The 18,076-nt window shown below is 40.4% G+C and overlaps 1 protein-coding gene across 1 annotated transcript in view; it reads right to left on the reverse strand.

Annotated features, from left to right (window-relative positions):
- Positions 1–17,440, reverse strand: part of cntn6 (contactin 6) — a 143,261-nt gene extending 125,821 nt beyond the window's left edge. Inside the window, exon 1 of the mRNA XM_087840515.1 lies at positions 17,331–17,440. The gene's annotated coding sequence lies outside the window, so the exon portion shown is untranslated. The remainder of the gene's footprint in view (positions 1–17,330) is intronic.
- Between the last annotated feature and the right edge of the window lie 636 nt (positions 17,441–18,076).

An 18,076-nucleotide genomic window follows, 5' to 3' on the forward strand; every position in this document is an offset into this window, starting at 1 on the left:
AACATGCATAAAGCGAGGCACATTGAAAACACTGGGATGATCGACTTCATCGGCTTGGCTTTCTAATAGGTTTGGTAGATTTATTTTTAATCTCAATATGCTGTACTGATAGCAGCTTACGGAAATGTGGTCACATCGTGGGAGAGCTTACCCAGTTCAACAATTTCTCATTTGATATCATCCCATCTCGTGCCATCTGGCATATAAAGTTCAGCATGTGTATATTCAAATCTGAAGTGGACTTTTGCAATCTCATCTGTGCTTTCTATATTTCCTTAACACATATACTCTCTTGAGGAAATACAGAATATATCAATATATCAGAATTTGTTTTGTCCAAACTAGAAGAACAAGATGACCTACAATCGATGCATACGCAAAAGGACTCTACAGAAGTTTCATATATGACAGATGTACGCTGCTGAGTGACTTTATTGGTTTAGCACTGGACAAACTTCAGACTGTGAGCAGCACAAGCACAAAACAAAGAAACAATTTGCTACAGTATGACAGGTAGCATTATTAGCGTTGCAACCTCTGCCAATTCCAGCGCTCAGATGAAAAGGATTTCACCAGACTAAATACAAATGCATTCAACTGAAACCAGCATATATTGTCCTCAGTCTGCAAGTTTAAGACTGCAAATACGAACCAATTTAGAACACGTAGCTGAGAAAACACGACTGTCAGTATAATAAGCAGCTTTTACTGTCTCTGCAGGTTGATAAGACGAGCCAGTGTCAATCAGGAAATGTTTTATAATCATGAACTACTTCTGTCCTCTTAACTTCCAAGCTTCCTCAAACCTTTGTAAGTAGAGAATCACATTCATAACAACAGGAATCCAATAATATTATAAATAAATAATTTGTCGTAGACAAGCTTGTGGGAGCAAGCTGCAATCCTTTGAGCAACCTTTAGTGGCCATTTATTTAAGCACATGTAAAATATTTGCACGTGTTCTCACTTTTTTAATATTTCGAATTTTGGCTGAATCCTGGAAACCTGAAATCCTGTTTTTCAAAATTCTACAATTAAAAAAAATATAAAAATATAAAATATATAAAAAAAATATGGAGAAAATATGTGGATAATTTTTGTCACGGTAACAAATACGTTTGTCTTTGGTGGGATTAAACTTGAAAGTTCATGTTTGTCTCCTTTTTTGCTTTTACTGTTTTTAGTCCTTTTTATATTTTTCTTATACTCAATATGCAGTGTTGGATAAGTTTCTTTTAAAAAGTAATTAATTACTAATTACTAATTACTTAGTCAATATTGTATTTAAAATACTTATCCAATTACTGTATCAGAAAAGTAACTTAATTACTCAATAAGTAATTTAAGTAAATACTCTTTTTAAAATCCCTATAAACCTTGAGTGGACAAACAATAGAAATTAAACTCTAAATAATAAATACATTTTTTTAAAGACGGAGACTCTACAGTACGCAGCGGTAGCATCTCTTCCACAATGTAGCCTGCAATCATTTTTTACGCTCACCATCAGACACTTTCTGTGCTGCTGAAGTAAAATCACGTTTTGCCTGCTTAGCAGGAGTTGCCGCGGTGTTATTCATGGATGATGAACAAGAATCACTCAGAAGTGTTTGTCTACGCTCTCGTGTCAGGCGCTTCAGTAGATTACTCGTGCTATTAACAGCAGTCGATAGTTTTTTCTCCCCAGGACATCCCATATGGAAAAGAAATAGTAAAAACATATATGATTTACTCATGAAAGTGGCCACTTTCTCATTACTTTCATATATTTTTTAGTAAGTATACAAAACATACAAGTCTCATTATATAATTTTTCAAGGGATCTTATATGTGTTTTCACTCTTGTATGCTTTTCATACAAGTTTCATACAAGACAGATAAAAACTTTATAAGATTTATATATATCTTTTCCATATGGGATAGCTTACATATTACTGTAATGTTCTTCTCTGCTTGTTTCAGAAAAGTGAAGAGACGGGAATATGACCATTTCAAAAAACAGCCACACGCTTCAGCCGAGTCCGACATCTTCCGCTTTAGAATACAACCATGCAGCAAACTGGCGCGAAATGACGTGCAGCTGGCGGGCAGAGTTTACTTCTACATTTAGAAGACAAATTATTGAAATTAAATAATGATATTCAGCGAGCTAAATTATTTTACAATGTAACGCAAGTACATTGTAAGTAACTGTAATTAAAATACCTAAAAATGAACAGTATTTAGTTACTCTACTTTTTCAGTGGAAAAGTAATTTAATTACAGTAACGCGTTACTTAGCAACGCATTACACCCAACACTGTCAATATGAATCTTAAATCTTGTCAGTTTTATATTTGATTTTTTAAATTAAAATTAAAATTAAAATTTTTGATATTTGAAGCAGGTGTAACTATGAACAACACTTTTCATTAGAATTTGCCAGTGGGTCTTTTCATCATAACTGCCACGTGTGCTTTTGTCATGACATGTGAGGGTATTCACTGATAAACCTTGACAGTACCACCAGAAGACCAAGGACACAACACAGTAAAGTGTTCCTTTAAGGAAGCACAGGCTTACCTAAACACAATCAGCATGGCAGCTGCTGAGTCTCACCTTCTAGTTCATGCCACTTTAAAGACATCAAAGGTGATGTCAGCAGAGAGCATGTCATCCCTATCAAGCCTTACATGCATTAAGGTCAACTTTGACAAAGTCAACATCCTTCAGCTACTCAACTGCTCCAACCCCCCCCCCCCCAACAAGAGCTGACTGAGACTTTCTGCCTCTGCTCAGTTTGCTCCCACTGCACTACATAAAGCACAAAGCAAATAAATTTATGAAATGAGACAGCAGTTATGGAATAACACGCAGCAAAGATGGGTTTTTCAGTGTCAAGGATGTTTATTAAATGCATAAAAAGATGCATAGCCGTCTTCAATGTGAGACTCTTGTACAGATGACACTTGTTTTTATAACGTGACATTTTCATTACGCTCTTACTGAGTGCAGTGCATGTTGCTATCACGAATTTAAATTTGCTGTCTTTTCACACATTATTCCTGCGTCAGAGTACACACTGCGCCATGTGGCTGAGGTCAAAAAATGTTCTGACCCGGTGTATTTTGTTTCACTTCACCATCTGCCTGGTCTAATCTACAAGGTCATTTAAATCCCTATTCTCGCTTGACCTCAGATCAAATTGTAATAATCACTCAGGCTTGGCATATAATGCTAAAAAATATGAAGCTGTGTCACAAAGGCAAAAAAACCCCCGTCACTTTCATAACTGTTTGTTTTAAGAGTTTCTCTTATTCACAGAAATCTCCAACTTTGCACTAATGCCACAGCGATGCACGTCAAAAACAAGCCTTTCATTTGCTAACTCAATTTAAAGTGTTATATTACGCAAAGCTTTTTTTTTTCAGATGCATGTATGTGTCAACACACTATAAACTCAAATGCTCATCTGACTCATTTATTTAGATTGGCTTTTAACTAGATTTGTGCTGTATGTTTGATTGTGTTGTTTTATGTTCATCTGTTTTATATTATTGTGAATCACTTTGTGGTTTTTATCCTGTGAAAAGTGCTATGTAAATCAATAAAGTACTTAAATTAAGTAATATAAAGTTAATTTTTTTTAAAACAGCCCTACTAATTAAAAAAGCTTAAGTTTATCTATCATTTTCTTTCATTTAAGTTAGTTTAACTTATCATGTTTGATCAACTTTAGCTATTTTTGCATATTAAGTATCTGCTACTATAATAATACTAATATTATTTTGTTTTACTAATTTATCTAAATTAAATGGCAGACGTTTGATTCCTGGGGTCAATTTGACATCGAACATAAACGATATTAGTCTTTAGTCTCATATAACAGCTGGATTGATTTCGATTCTGAGAGAAGACAATGGAGTAAAACTAACTAACAACTAATATGAACCAGCTTTCTGATGAAGATGATTATGATTATGAACTGAAGAGGAGATTTTTCTTTTTTTTAGGGCTTACAGTCCAGGAATGTATGCGGTGAGTTTTACATAAGTAAAACAACACTAAACAAGAACAGGCACAATGTACAGTAAGTGCACACTGACGATTAAACCTATGAAATGCAATGTATTCAAAAATAGGAGAGCGTATGGTAAACAGCCAAAAGCTGAACAATGTTAAATTAGCAAATTAATATTCAAACGCAACTAAAGCTTCACGGTACGACCACTGAGCAGCAGGAAACACAATAAAGCCAGTGCACTAACGTTGCACACAAAACTCCAGAAAGAGATATTTCTGTTCCTGAAGCAGAAAAAAAGAGTGGTCAGGTTTCAGCTTATGAGGCTCATCACTTAGCTGACTGGCATCTGTTCTTTGGGATTTCTCAGTAAAACCAAAACTAATGAGGAAATTTGATCTTGTTAGCGCTGGCCACACTTATCACATGCATTCTGCTAAAAGTCATTCCAGGTAGTGTGCAGACCGTAATATTAACTTAATGCGCCTTGGCTGTAGAAGTAGGCTGAATTTGTATTGAATTTGTTACCTAGAAGCTATTTATAAAAATTAATGCCTCTAATTACTGATTTTTCTAACGTCTTCCCACCCTTTCCATCGTGCTGAGTTCTGAGCACTGCCAAAACATGTGTGTCCTGCACGCAATACTGCACCTAAACCCATATCGTGAAGGCACACAGGCGGTGCTGAAACACCATTATCTCTATGTGAGAAATGCGTTGGGAGAAGACGTTTATAAGACTGGGAACTGAAGGCTGCTGGAGGCAGTCCTAAGTGCTGCTATTGGGCGCTTGGTAGATGTGATATACAGCGATAATCATTTTGACCACAAAAATGTAGCCTTTTATTGAAACAAATATGTCTGGAGTTTATTCAAAATTACATGGCCGTGGCTGAAAAATGAAACCATCAAAAAAAAAAATGTCTGCAACTGAAGATCCTTCACTGACCACTTGGGTCATTAAGTCCTCAGAGAGGTGGTGCTGCAGACAGTAAACACACCATTTTCCTTTCTTCATGATAAGCCCATCATCTCTGCTGATGTAACGTCCCTGGACTTGACCTTTCAACTGTGTTTTAAGTGTTGGTTCCTCTGGATAAATTTGCTAATCAATGTTACCATTAATTAGCCGTATCTGTGTAACACACACAAATAATCTCGGCACCAAAATAGCTATTGTTAGGCTCCTAACCAATGCAGTAAATGTTTAGTGTTCCGCTCTAAACAAACAAAATAAAATAGTGTGTCTGGTTCCTGTTCAAATCACTCTTTTTGTGACTACTTGCAATTTGGTACATATTATTTTCTGTCCACAGTTCACACTAGTTGAAAGGAAAGAGTGCAGCCTACTTTCCATCAGTACTTGTAACACAGCTATGTTTGGCAGCTATTGTGACTCAGCAAAGAAAAAATGGAGAAAAAATGAACATGTTGCAAAATATTATCCACTGTTATGAAGTAACCTGCCCTAATAAGACACATTGAGGCGCTAGTTATATATATACAACACCCAGCACGCCCCTGCGGGCGGTTTATCCTTCAAGCTCGGGTCCTCTACCAGAGGCCTGGGAGCTTGAGGGTCCTGCGCAGTATCTTAGCTGTTCCCAGGACTGCGCTCTTCTGGACAGAGATCTCCGATGTTATTCCCGGGATCTACTGGAGCCACTCGCCTAGCTTGGGAGTCACCGCACCTAGTGCTCCGATTACCACGGGGACCACCGTCACCTTCACCCTCCACATCCTCTCGAGCTCTTCTCTGAGCCCTTGGTATTTCTCCAGCTTCTCGTGTTCCTTCTTCCTGATGTTGGTGTCATTTGGAACCGCTACATCGATCACTACGGCCGTCTTCTTCTGTTTGTTTACCACCACTATGTCCGGTTGGTTAGCCACCACCATTTTGTCCGTCTGTATCTGGAAGTCCCACAGGATCTTAGCTCGGTCATTCTCCACCACCCTTGGGGGCATTTCCCATTTTGACCTCGGGACTTCCAGGTTATACTCAGCACAGATGTTCCTGTACACTATGCCGGCCACTTGGTTATGGCGTTCCATGTATGCCTTGCCTGCTAGCATCTTGCACCCTGCTGTTATGTGCTGGATTGTCTCTGGGGCATCTTTACACAGCCTGCACCTGGGGTCTTGCCTGGTGTGATAGACCCCAGCCTCTATGGATCTTGTGCTCAGAGCTTGTTCTTGTGCTGCCATGATTAGTGCCTCTGTGCTGTCTTTCAGTCCAGCTTTCTCCAGCCACTGGTAGGATTTCTGGATATCAGCCACCTCCTCTATCTGCCGGTGGTACATACCGTGCAGGGGCCTGTCCTTCCATGATGGTTCCTCGTCTCATATATATATGTTAGTATTTTAGGTCTGTCAAGCTGGTGTTATCATGTCTACGTTTCCATGTTTTCTCTTTATTCTTTATTTCGAAAGAGTCTCGTGTTCTTTTGTCATTGTTTTTGTTTCACTTCCCTGTGATGTCATTATGTTTAATTTCAGTCAGCTTTTTTCCCCATGTGTTCTCACTTCCCCTGATCACCTCCTGTTTATTTAAGTCCTCTGTTTTCTGTGTTTCATTGTCAGGTCGTCTGTTATACTTACCTTCATAGTTACCTTCATAGTCTTTGTCATAGTTTCACAGTGTGTTTCGTGGTTGTCATAGTTGTTCATGATTTTTCTTAATTTCATGTTTACTGCTGACTTCCAGCCAAATAAAGGTTTGTCTTTTGTTCTACCTGCAACTCCTCTCTCCGCATCTGCTTCTGGGTCTTGTTCACAACACATTGGCGTACCCCACCGTGACACTTATATTGAAATGTGGGCCAATGACTTTACTAGTGTGGACTACCCTGATGGCTCATTTCAGCATTTCTACATCTTTATGGACAAACAAGTCTTCTAGACAGTCTCCATGCTCTTATTTTGAAAAAACAGTCGCTGCTAACCAGCATCCTTTTCTGTGTGTCTCAGCTGGCTTGGCTGGCTGTCTGGTTGTTGTGGTTGTCTTTGATATCATTCAGCTGCTTCGGTCTGCTGGCTCCAACGTCTTAGCCTGCTGCTGCCAACAGCAGTCCTGGTTCTGTTTTGTGAGCTGGACAGTCACCGTGACCAGAACCCACAGCAGGTTCAGAACTGGTTCGTGTGCCACTACGCTGTACTCAACAAGGCTGCGAAGCAGAACAAAGACTACTTGCTGCAGTTGGAGTCCATCCACAATATCAAGACTGGTTCAGAGGCAGCTGATTAGAGCTCCACAATAACATGCACAAAAAGAAGACTATAAATCTGCAGGAAACACTGATGATAGCATACTTCAGTTCTGCTTTTTCCTCACCTAACTCGGCATCCTTCACCGAACTGCGATTTCCTTTCAGACTACAGTGTCTGTGTTTATCATTAAACTTCTACACAACATGTGTTTAATCTCACGCTTTATCAAAGTTCAGTGAGATCTGTGCTACGCCGCATGCCACCAAAGCACGAGCAGCTCCACCGTGCCGCTCAGACGTGAAGTTGTGCTTCATTTTAATTAGTGCACCGAGAAGGTGTGATAAGCTACTTCTTATCCACGTTCAAAGCCTCGAGAACTGATGGCTCCAAATTTGCTGATTGGTGTTTAATCTGCAATTTATATAATTACTAACAACATATGTTGTCTCCTCTTGTAATAACTGTGAAGGGGTAAAAAAAAACGCTGAGGTCAAACCGACAATCATCTCTATCTTGTATTGTTGATCAAAATAACGTATTAAGCACCTGTTAAATATGCATGTAAACAATCCGAGTAATAAATAATAAGCTCTCTGAAAACAAAGCAGCTGTCACCACTGTCTGCAATACAATTGAAATTCCAGAGCAAGCACAGGTGTGTCTCAGTAAACAGATTGTGAATAGCGTCTCTTTTATATTTATGAAATTGGTTATGAGTAATCTCAGCCAAAATGCTCTCGGACAAAAAACAAGAGATGCAAAGTTCTTAAATATTTTTTGATTCTGGAGCAGGAAAACTATCAAAAGTATCCTGTTTAGTCTGAACAAAATCATCTGAAGGAGCGACATGAATAAATCTGTGGTCACTTTATCCTCCCATTGCATTTTATAATCAATATCCAAACAGCAGCAGAGTGCTGTGCAACGCCTGATACGACACGTCTCTCAGCGTGGAGACTCTGTGGACCTGCCGAGTTCTCATCGCCGGGAATGTCCACTCACACAAAGTAATGAGATCATCCTGGGTGAAGTGATGCTGAAAATGAATCATCTCCTCCCTATCCCCAAACGGCACAGTGGGTACATTTCTCCTGAACCTTGCACTTTGAGGCCATCCATCCTCCACCACCACGGTGGGCTCCGGCTTCACTCATCAAAGACACAGCGCACCGTCATCCGACCTCACCGACGACAGCACCCGGCAGGGAGCTCGCGCTTAATCCAATCACAGCCAAACAGGTCGAACCCAGCAAGCGCATACCTATAAGAGGTACTATGATCTTTCCATTTTGGGTGCTTATTCACTTGAGGATTAAACACAACCGCAAACTGTACAAGCCGAGGTGCAGTTATTGTTTGATCTGGTGAAGATCTATATTTGTTGATAAAGGTATGTCAGCCCTGTAGATACACAGTTATACCCCTGTATCTTCAGGACATGTTTTCTATTAAGAGAAAGTGGCTATTTCAGGTAACACAATTTTACTCAGAGACAAAAGTCTACGAACATTCCTGTGGGTTATGAAATCACAATGCGCAATGAGAGGTGGGGTTGAAGGATGGCCACGGACTTTATCCATTAGACCTCGCAGCCTAGTTTTTATGCTGCCCCGATATTAGGATAAAGCGCATTGATGAATTCCTGCTTGTGGAGGCTTCCTTTTTTCAGGGCACAAACATAAACAATAAGAAAAAAGGAGGTTGCAAGCTGGCCACGAAGATAATGCTTAATCTATCACACCTCAGTAAGCGTCACAGAAAAAGAGTTTAAAGGTTTAGAATAATCACAGATGTCAGAAGCTATTTTTCACTGCACACGGGATATGAGTTGTCTTGGAAATATGTCTTGAGGAGCCACGCTGAGAGCAAAGCTGGGGCTGGGACTGCTGCCCGGGTAACTCAGGGGGGAAATGGAGCAGGTCACAGGGCCAGATGAGTGACAGAAACCGGAGACAAAAACCAACACAGCCATGCTGCCGGGACAGACACCCAACAGCGAGCAAACGGGCCTTTGACCAGGTGACCTGCTGCAGATGGGAGGGGAGGGGGGAGTGTATACCAAATGTTCTAAAAGCTGAGACCTCTATTTGTGATGTGCGACTCATCCCGGTCACGTCACGTGAATGAGCCCATCGTGCCTATTCGACATGCAAATTCTCCCATAAAAGACCAGGAAGAGCCACACGGCTGTCGAGGTGCCGCTTTATTGAAAGTGTAAGCGGCTCATCACATGATCAGTTCATTGCAAATCCATTTAGTGTGCAGTGTATTAATCACGCTGCAGGCTGCCAAGGTTCAACGTTTATGCTACTCTGTAGATTACAAGAGAGAGGTGTTGGAAATTCTGCTTAATCGCAAGAAAGCTCTCATTAGGTTCTCTCTGCTTTCATTCATTTTTCCCAGTGCTCCGTGTGGTCTTACATACGTGCTCAAACAGGCATGATAGAGAAGCATGGGAGTGATAGAGCATGTGCAACACATCTGCAAAGAGGTTTTGGCTTCTCTCTGAAGCTAGGCTTTGCATTCACTGCGCTTAAAGGCGTATTACTGGACCATTTGTGGGGGGAAAAAGCTTGCTGTACAGTAGATATAGATATCATTATGAGATTCTCAATCTTCCCATCAAACTCCCAGTGGGCTCTCTCAATTACATTCTTCTCGTAGAGCTGCGCTGAGTGGGGTTCTGACATTATATTTGGCGCTAATGTAATGTTACCACTGCACAAGACTGCATTACCTAAAGGTTATATGAATTAACCCAGTAGCAAAAATAGCACGCACATGCACACAGAGCAGCCACTATGTGCATGCCACCCATATCTACCTCGACGCATGCTTACTTATTAGATTAATAGCTCTCCATCACGAGCGGTGCACAAAGAAAAGCTGATTGTCAAAAGCGATCACAATCATTTAGCGGTTGTCAAACTTGATCAGAAGCAGCGTTATCCATTGAAGCATTGGCTGAGCGCTGAATACATGTATATTAATAAAAAAAAGGGGATTTGCATCAAGCATCAAAAAGCGCATGGATTCATAGAACATCACACACACACACACGTATAGTTCTTCAATATCAGATAAGGCTCCAGACAGGATTTGATGGATGGAGGTGCCAGGAGGAAAATCATTTCTGCTAACTTATCCTAGCTGATGTGAATAAGAAGGAGTGATGGGAAGTTCACAGGATGCAACATAGCAGGTAGTGACACAGGATGCAATGTACTGTACTTTAGATACATACAGCACAAGGACAAGAGGACTGTCCTCCACTTTTGCAAGTGCACAGCAAAGGTGGATACTGGAAAACACCAACCAGCATGATTCTGCAGCCTACGCGACTGATAATAAAGTACCTCGTTGTACCTTTAGGGGCACAGCGGCTTCTCAGTGGGGCAGGAACTTCCAAGGGACAAAGATTGTACTTCTAATAATATGTACTTTATACCCTTGTGGTTTGTACTTCACAGCAACAGCTCTTGAACATCTGGTGGTAATTTTGTATATCATTAAATGTTGTAAAAAATGTTTGAATTATCCTAAAAATTAAGTAGTCATTCATTGATTTTATGTGTTTTTATTCAATTTAATTCAATTTTATTTACACAGCACCAAATCACAACAACAGTCACTTCAAGGTGCTTTATATTGTAAGGTAGACCCTACAATAATACATACAGAGAAAAACCCAACAATCATATGACCCCCTATGAGCAAGAAAAATTTTCTTTTAACAGGAAGAAACGTCCGACAGAACCAGGCTGAGGGAGAGGCGGCCATCTGCCACGACCGGTGTTTGTTTATACAGTTGAAGCAGGCTAACTGTGTCAATGTCCACTTGAAAATCTATCTATCTCACATCTACACCTACAGTCTGCTTAGATTAACCACTTAACCAACGTTTATGTTTTTGTGGGAAACAGAGAAAAATCCACCAGACACCAGGAGAACAAAGGCTATTAAAAAAAGGGTCAACCAGAAGACAAGCACAGGTGTGATTTAAAAACCTATGAAAACAGCAAAAAAGGAGGGAAATTTATAGTTTGTCATTTTTTGGGGGGGGGGTTTTGTATTTGCATAAATACAGACCGTCTCCTGATACTCCACAGTTCAACTGTGCTTTTGCTCCTCAGGAACATTCTGCATATATACCATTTCGGTGCTTGAAAAGGTACACATAATTACCTTGAAGTCCAGTAATTAGCTCTATGGGGGTGCATTTGTTTAGATGGTACCTGCAGGCACAGAAAATTACTTCTGCTAAATCCCCTTTTCTGAGAGTTAAAAATAAAGTGTAGCGCTCGTGGCTGCAGCTAGGGTGGACCGTGAAGGGAAGTGACACCGCTGCTTAATGCAGTGGGCTTCTCGGTGCTCACATACGTGGGGTAAAAAAGTAAAATATAATATCGAGCTGCTTTGAGGTAAACACTAAACTTCACATGACAGATGCATGTGCATTAGTTCACTTTACATTACAGGTCAATGATATTTAAGCAAAATGAGACATGAAGCGTTTGCTTCTGCATACATGACTAAAATCACATTCTGCATGGGTAACTATTAGCTGCATATATTGGGAGGAAAGTGCTGTAAAGGCGAGGGATAAAACACAGACTCCTATCACAGAAATTTCCTATTACAGATAGTAAGATCCATACACTGCTCAATAATGTGTTCTTAGTCAGGATAAACTAGTATTTTATGCAAGTCAATGTTTCATCTGACCAACCGGCTGCCAATCTCACAAAAATCCTCACTTAGAAAACATGCATTTAAAAAAAGAATTTTGTGTGGTCTAAAAAAACCCAAGCTTTAGGTTTCCCATTTCAATGATGAGCTGAAATTCCACCTAAATATCATCTATTTAAGAGTTTGCAGTTTGCTATTCAACTGTCTGTGTGACGGGTTCATCTTACATCTTACAGCCTTTCTATCGGCGCAGTGCAGCTTTCGCTCAACTTCAAGCAAAGTCTGTTTTTTTGAAAACATGCACTGCCGTTAATGCGTTCGTGACACCAGCACAACAGAGGATTTGTTGGAGGAAACTGAGCTCGGCTCCCGCCTTCCTTCCGTGGTATTATCCTCAATCATCTTTCAGCCACACCACAGAGTCCGACTGAGAAGCCTGTTTGCAAATTTCCAAACTTCACTGGTGTTTGTGCAGATATTGAGTACGTGTTACTTTAAACTGTGAATAGCATTTATTTTTTGAGCGCTTAGCTGTTCTCTTTTTATATTGCCTCGGTCACGCTGGCATGGCGTACATCTTCTGACTCAGATATCATTGTAAAACTCAAATCTGCATGGGCTGGCACTCATAGAGATGTCCGAAAAATAACTAAACAGGCACAAAAAGAATTTGACAAACATCAGTAAGAAAACAATCAATGATAAAATGAAGATAAGGGTTAATTCGTGGGTTGGCCATTTTCCATATGAGACAAGCAATTAAAGTGTGTGTGCAAAATCCTGATACAATTACTGATGAGTGCAGAGCCAGGCCTAAATGAATAATTGATTGTAAAAGCTATTGTCGTGGAAATCAACAACAGAAGCAGGAATTATTTATGACATTGTATTTAAGTTTGTAGATGCACCATATAGACTTTCCTGCACTTTGGCTATTTTTAGCGGGAGAGGATGCAAAAGAAAAAGATAAAAGTAGCTCCCAGTTCTGTACAGTACATCCATACAGTACATGGTAATTTCACTCGCTATCCTTCAAAGCAGTGAAAGTGAGGTCTCTGATTTATTCATAAGCCATGCTTCTTCTGCCAGGGAGCATTAGACAAAGGCAGATCACACAAAGGTAACAATTCTGCTGAGAAAAGCGAACTACAAATCAAAACAAATCAAACCAAGGTGAGAGCGGTTTACTGTGATGCTCCAGCAAAGCGCAAGCTAGCCAAGCACTGCAGCTTCTGGGCTCAACAGTTGGAAAGTAAAACTCTGGTATTGAGCAACTGAAGGCAAGATTGTTTGGACAGCTGTTGGTGGGGTTTCTTTCATTAATTCTAATGCTACAACACACAATGCACCTCAGTGGCTTTAAGGCTTCTTGCAGGTTCATGTCAGGAATAATTCAACATGATTCCAGCTGCACAGGCTCCATCAAGCTTCTGTCAGTTTCTATCAGAGAGTGAAGGTCATCACTCTGTCCTGCTTACCTGGTCTCCTACAGCCCCCGCCACGTGTCCTCCTCCTCTTCTCTCAATCCTTTCTGACTGCTGTGGTTGATGACCACAAACACTAAGCCTATTTCAGTCCCTGAACTGGTTAAGCAGTTAAGAAATTAGATGGATGGGTAAAAGGCTTCCTCAAAGTATCTCAAAAGTTGGACTTGAATATTACATATTTTAAATTTAGAACATGTTACTGTCTGCAAGAACTAAAATTAGGCATGTAAAAAAAAGAAAGAAAGAGCACACTGAATTTTAAACTATCTGATCTTCTGACCAACCAGTTCATTTCCCTTCTGCATTATTAAATGGCTTTCCCATTCACTGCTTGCTCCTGACGTTTTAATTCTAAGCTTTTAAACTGGTTGATTCCTTTGAAATGATTCATTAGATGAACAATGTGCTCCTGATAGACACCAGCCAATCAATAATCACAATAATCAACTGACAACAATCAAATTAAAAAGCAACACTGTGTCAGGCTTTTGTTTTCTTTTTATTAGCATTGTTATCTTGACCAAAAGGTTACTTTTAATGAAGAAAAATGACTTCTAATCCAGAGCTCGTGGCTTATACGCCCCACAGGTATGATCCATATTTGTCTGCGCACTCCTCCCTTCTATAGTAACGCAAATCAAACCAGCGTTGCTACAAACAACCAACTCAGGGAGACATGATGTGCATAAAGATATAGATTTTTCAACATATTAGCACATAACCTGTTCATAAAAGAGTACAATCAATACATTAGCAGAGTCTACCGATTTATGTTTAAGGTAACATTCCAATTTTAACTATCAATAAATAATGCTGAATATAGTTTCTATATTACTGATGAGTGTCAGGAGACATATAGATAACCTATAATTTAGTTCCACATATCAAAAAAACGGTGTGCTTTAGAGATTTCAAGATTATTGTTCATTGACTGTTGGGGTCATAATATATTATTATGACCACATCATAATATTCACGAGGGACACATATATAATTTTAATATTATAGTATTAAAAATACAGTGTTGTTATTAATGATTTGTTACATCATTATTGTGATTGGTTTCAAACTTGTAAGGAGTTTTGTAGTAGAACATGGCGGTAAACATTAGATTGACTGTTTTAAATTGTATTTAGCATACATTTGCCACACTGACACATAAATTGTATCAAAAACATACTCTTTCATGAACGGAAGCCAACCTAAAAGCAACATGTACATTTCTTCACTTCCTAACATGGATATTGATGACACTAACCTGCGAGCTAAGAGAGCAGTTAGCATTATAGAGATGCTCAAGCTAGCATTAGCATCTTTCACAATTATTATTGCTCTCCTCTACTACTACTTTGGTCTCCACTAGCTACTGCAACGACCTACATGCTAAAAAGCGCTTTCATTTCATTCATGAAGCAGTTTTATCAGATATTTTCAAGGATAATGACTCAACAACAGCAGTGAGATAGAGAATCCTTTCGCTAACTGTTAATTTGACCTGTTAAAATGTATGCTAGCAACATTCTGTAGAGCTGTAGGGAATGAAATGTTGGCTGATTATTTTTCTACAAGAAAAAATGTTCATATTCCGCTTTGCTATTTTACAAATGGTAGATATAAAAATATTGATGAGGGCAGCTTATATTTAATAACCGCTGCCCTTGCCTGAGTGAATTTAAATGCCTGCGCTGTGCAGAAGCATTTACTACACATGCAAGATCATAAATTTTATATTTACAAGGTGGTCACATAGTTACTTCACACTCAAAAAACAGTCGAGTTGTGGTTGTTTGAGGGTGTAGCTTCTCCTTTAGGAATAAGCCATCACCTTTAAGTGTGAAATTCAACAGTAAAACGCAACATAACCATGTCACAGTATGCACTGGCTGCCTGTCTGGCTTGTGGCCAAGGAAGCAGTTGACTTGGAGAGCAGAAGCGACTGACAGATGCCTGAGCAGCAACATAGCATTCATCAAGGCATCTGCCGGCTCTGAATACCGAAGCAGCCTCTGCTTGCATCCACCTGCAGCTATTAAGACTGCCAAATCCCAGGCACGAGAGGAGCTGAAGCAGTATTCCAGTATCACAGACCTGACCCTGCTAGACAACAGTCAGCTCTGGGTGTTAAACCACCCCATCCGCTCCATACATCACTGTTATCTCTATCACCCCTGTGAAGATTAGCCTTCAGCCAGCACTGCCTACCTCTTCATACTGCTGCTGTTGAGCAAAAACCCAGAGAGCCCAGACAACACGAGGTGATAACCCCCAAAAAACAAGGTTTATACTTTGAAATGTGAGGAAGCGCCACAGTGTGTACAAGATACTTGCCTTTCCTTTCTCCTCCACTTAAATGCAGTGTGCAACAATCTCTAATCAGTCTTCATGTAAAATCGCATTATTAAAACCGGTATTTTCACATTATTTATTACTGTGCTCATGCCTTTTGAGTAAATTAATGGGAGGTTAAAAGATTCATTATCATGTTTGGATTTCCCACAACAACAGAAAAACATACCTCGAGCTGCCTAGACCCTAAATTGCATACATTTATATTTTTGCAGGATTGAACTTTATGTCCAGTTCCCAAAAAGTTGATTCTGTTCAGCTGGACGTAGCCTTTTCAGTGGGAGAAACATTTCGTCTCTAATCAAAGTGACTTCTTCAGTCGAGACCGATGATGAACAGAATAGACTTTTTGGGATTTTCTTACCTGGATGATGGAGCGTGCATCTAGACATTTATGTCCAGTTGTATTTCATGCAGACTACCTCTGTACTCAGGGCAAAATAATTTTGTTTTTTTATGTACTGCAGTGTTGCCTCAGTGTTTTGGATGAGGGCAGCCTGGTGGCCAAACTGTGCCTGCCTCTGTCATTATGTGGTGATGAGGACATGAAGGGGCCATATGTATTCTCCTGATGACCCTCCTGAGAGTAATCGGTAGGGCTACAGGAACGTGGCAGGTTTATTAAGTCAGTGCTAAGAAATTAAGCTGCAAAGTGGCTTATTAATCATCATTTTCACTGGACTAAGTGACAGAGGAGTGTGATCACTGAATACAATTTGGGAGGGCTGCATCTGAATGAAAATGGCTAATGGCATTTTTATTATGCTTTAGTGCCCTTCCTGGGGAGGAGAGGGGTGAATAAGTGTGTGTGTGTGTGTGTTTGTTTTTTCTTGGGGGGGGGGGTTCCTACATCCTTGTATGACAGCACAAATGCCAGCATTAATGGCTTTAGACGTCTAAAGACAGAGGTGAGGTAAATATTGGTTACAGCTCTTCCAAACTGAGGGAACTGCAGGAGGAGCGCATACTGACTGTAGGTGCGCACCATTATTTCACGGTAAGTGTAGGCTTTGGGAGCATTCATTAACAAGTTGTTTGCAAAAAAAACTCATTTTCAAGCATTACTTCCACTACTACAGTTGGGCTCTATTCAGTCGCTTTCAGTGAGGAAAGCGGTATTTCTCGGAGAAAGCCCCGGTTTCCAACCTGACACCTCGCTGGCAGGTGCATTTTGCGCTCGAACCTGGTGATCTAAATAGTTGAAATTTGCAAAGCGCGTTTTGCTTCTGTCTCTGCCACCAATCCTGCATGCATGCATCCACTGCTCGTGAGCATCTTGGTGCCCACGAGGAGCGGGGAACCTGCCTCCTTCACACGGCGTTCTTCTGAAACCGCTCTGATTTTAACAGTGAGCTGCACCCGCACTGGAATGCGCAGAGATCCACGGAACACACTGTTAACTGTTAACTTTCCTTACAAAAAATATTTTAAGAGGATATAGCAAAGCACACCTTCTCCTCACCTACCGTTACACGGTAACTGCGCAAACGCACGGTAAAGGAAAGGCAGAGGATTTTGTCAACGTGCAGGCGGGATACACAGGGAACAGCACAAAGATCGCACACTGCTTAGTGGCATAATAACTTTGACAGATCCCTTACCTGTTCAGGAGCGGAGACGCGAGCGTGAGCAGAGGAGTGAGGACAGAGAGGGTATCGGGCAGAGCGCCGAGCCACGCAGCCTGCACTGTGGATGAAAGAACTGCCAGACGTCCCAGCAGTGAACTCCAAAGTGTGTCTGTGTTTTTACCACGCCAATAACGGACAGTGAGATTCAGACCACTCCCCCGTTGTATCAAATTATTTCCAACTGTTTCCTTCTGATCACAAGCATCTCATTTAAGGCTCATTTTAGGAGCAGGTCTAACAAAACGACAGCGTGCTTCTGTTCTGCAGTGTGCAGTGCCCTTAACAATAAGGGAAAGTGAATCAGAGGAAATGTGCAAGTTGGCTATGTGATATTATCGCATGCCTGGCTCTGTCAACACGTGGATCACGAGGGTGATTATCAGTCATCATTATTATTCCATCTATTTTCTTAGTTAAAACCAACCATAATAATAATAATATGCATATTTAGGCTGCCGAAACAAACGATACAAATCCTCACCTTGTGAACCTGTTTAAACATCCAGCAGTTACCAAGCAACGCTGGCATTTTTTATTATTTATTTATTTATTTATTTATTTGAGGTCATGTTTCTGGTCAGCAGGTGAACTTAAGTCCAGTACTGCTTTTCCTTTAGGCAGTGTCAGCAGGGCAATGTGGCCTCCTCCCTTCAATGATCCAGAGCAGATCACACAGTAAACTTCAAGTTTGTATCAGTTTGTATCAGTTTGTATCAGGT

This window comes from Neolamprologus brichardi, chromosome 5 (genome assembly GCF_056152115.1).
Source record: "Neolamprologus brichardi isolate AB-2024 chromosome 5, ASM5615211v1, whole genome shotgun sequence".
NCBI lineage: Eukaryota > Metazoa > Chordata > Actinopteri > Cichliformes > Cichlidae > Neolamprologus > Neolamprologus brichardi.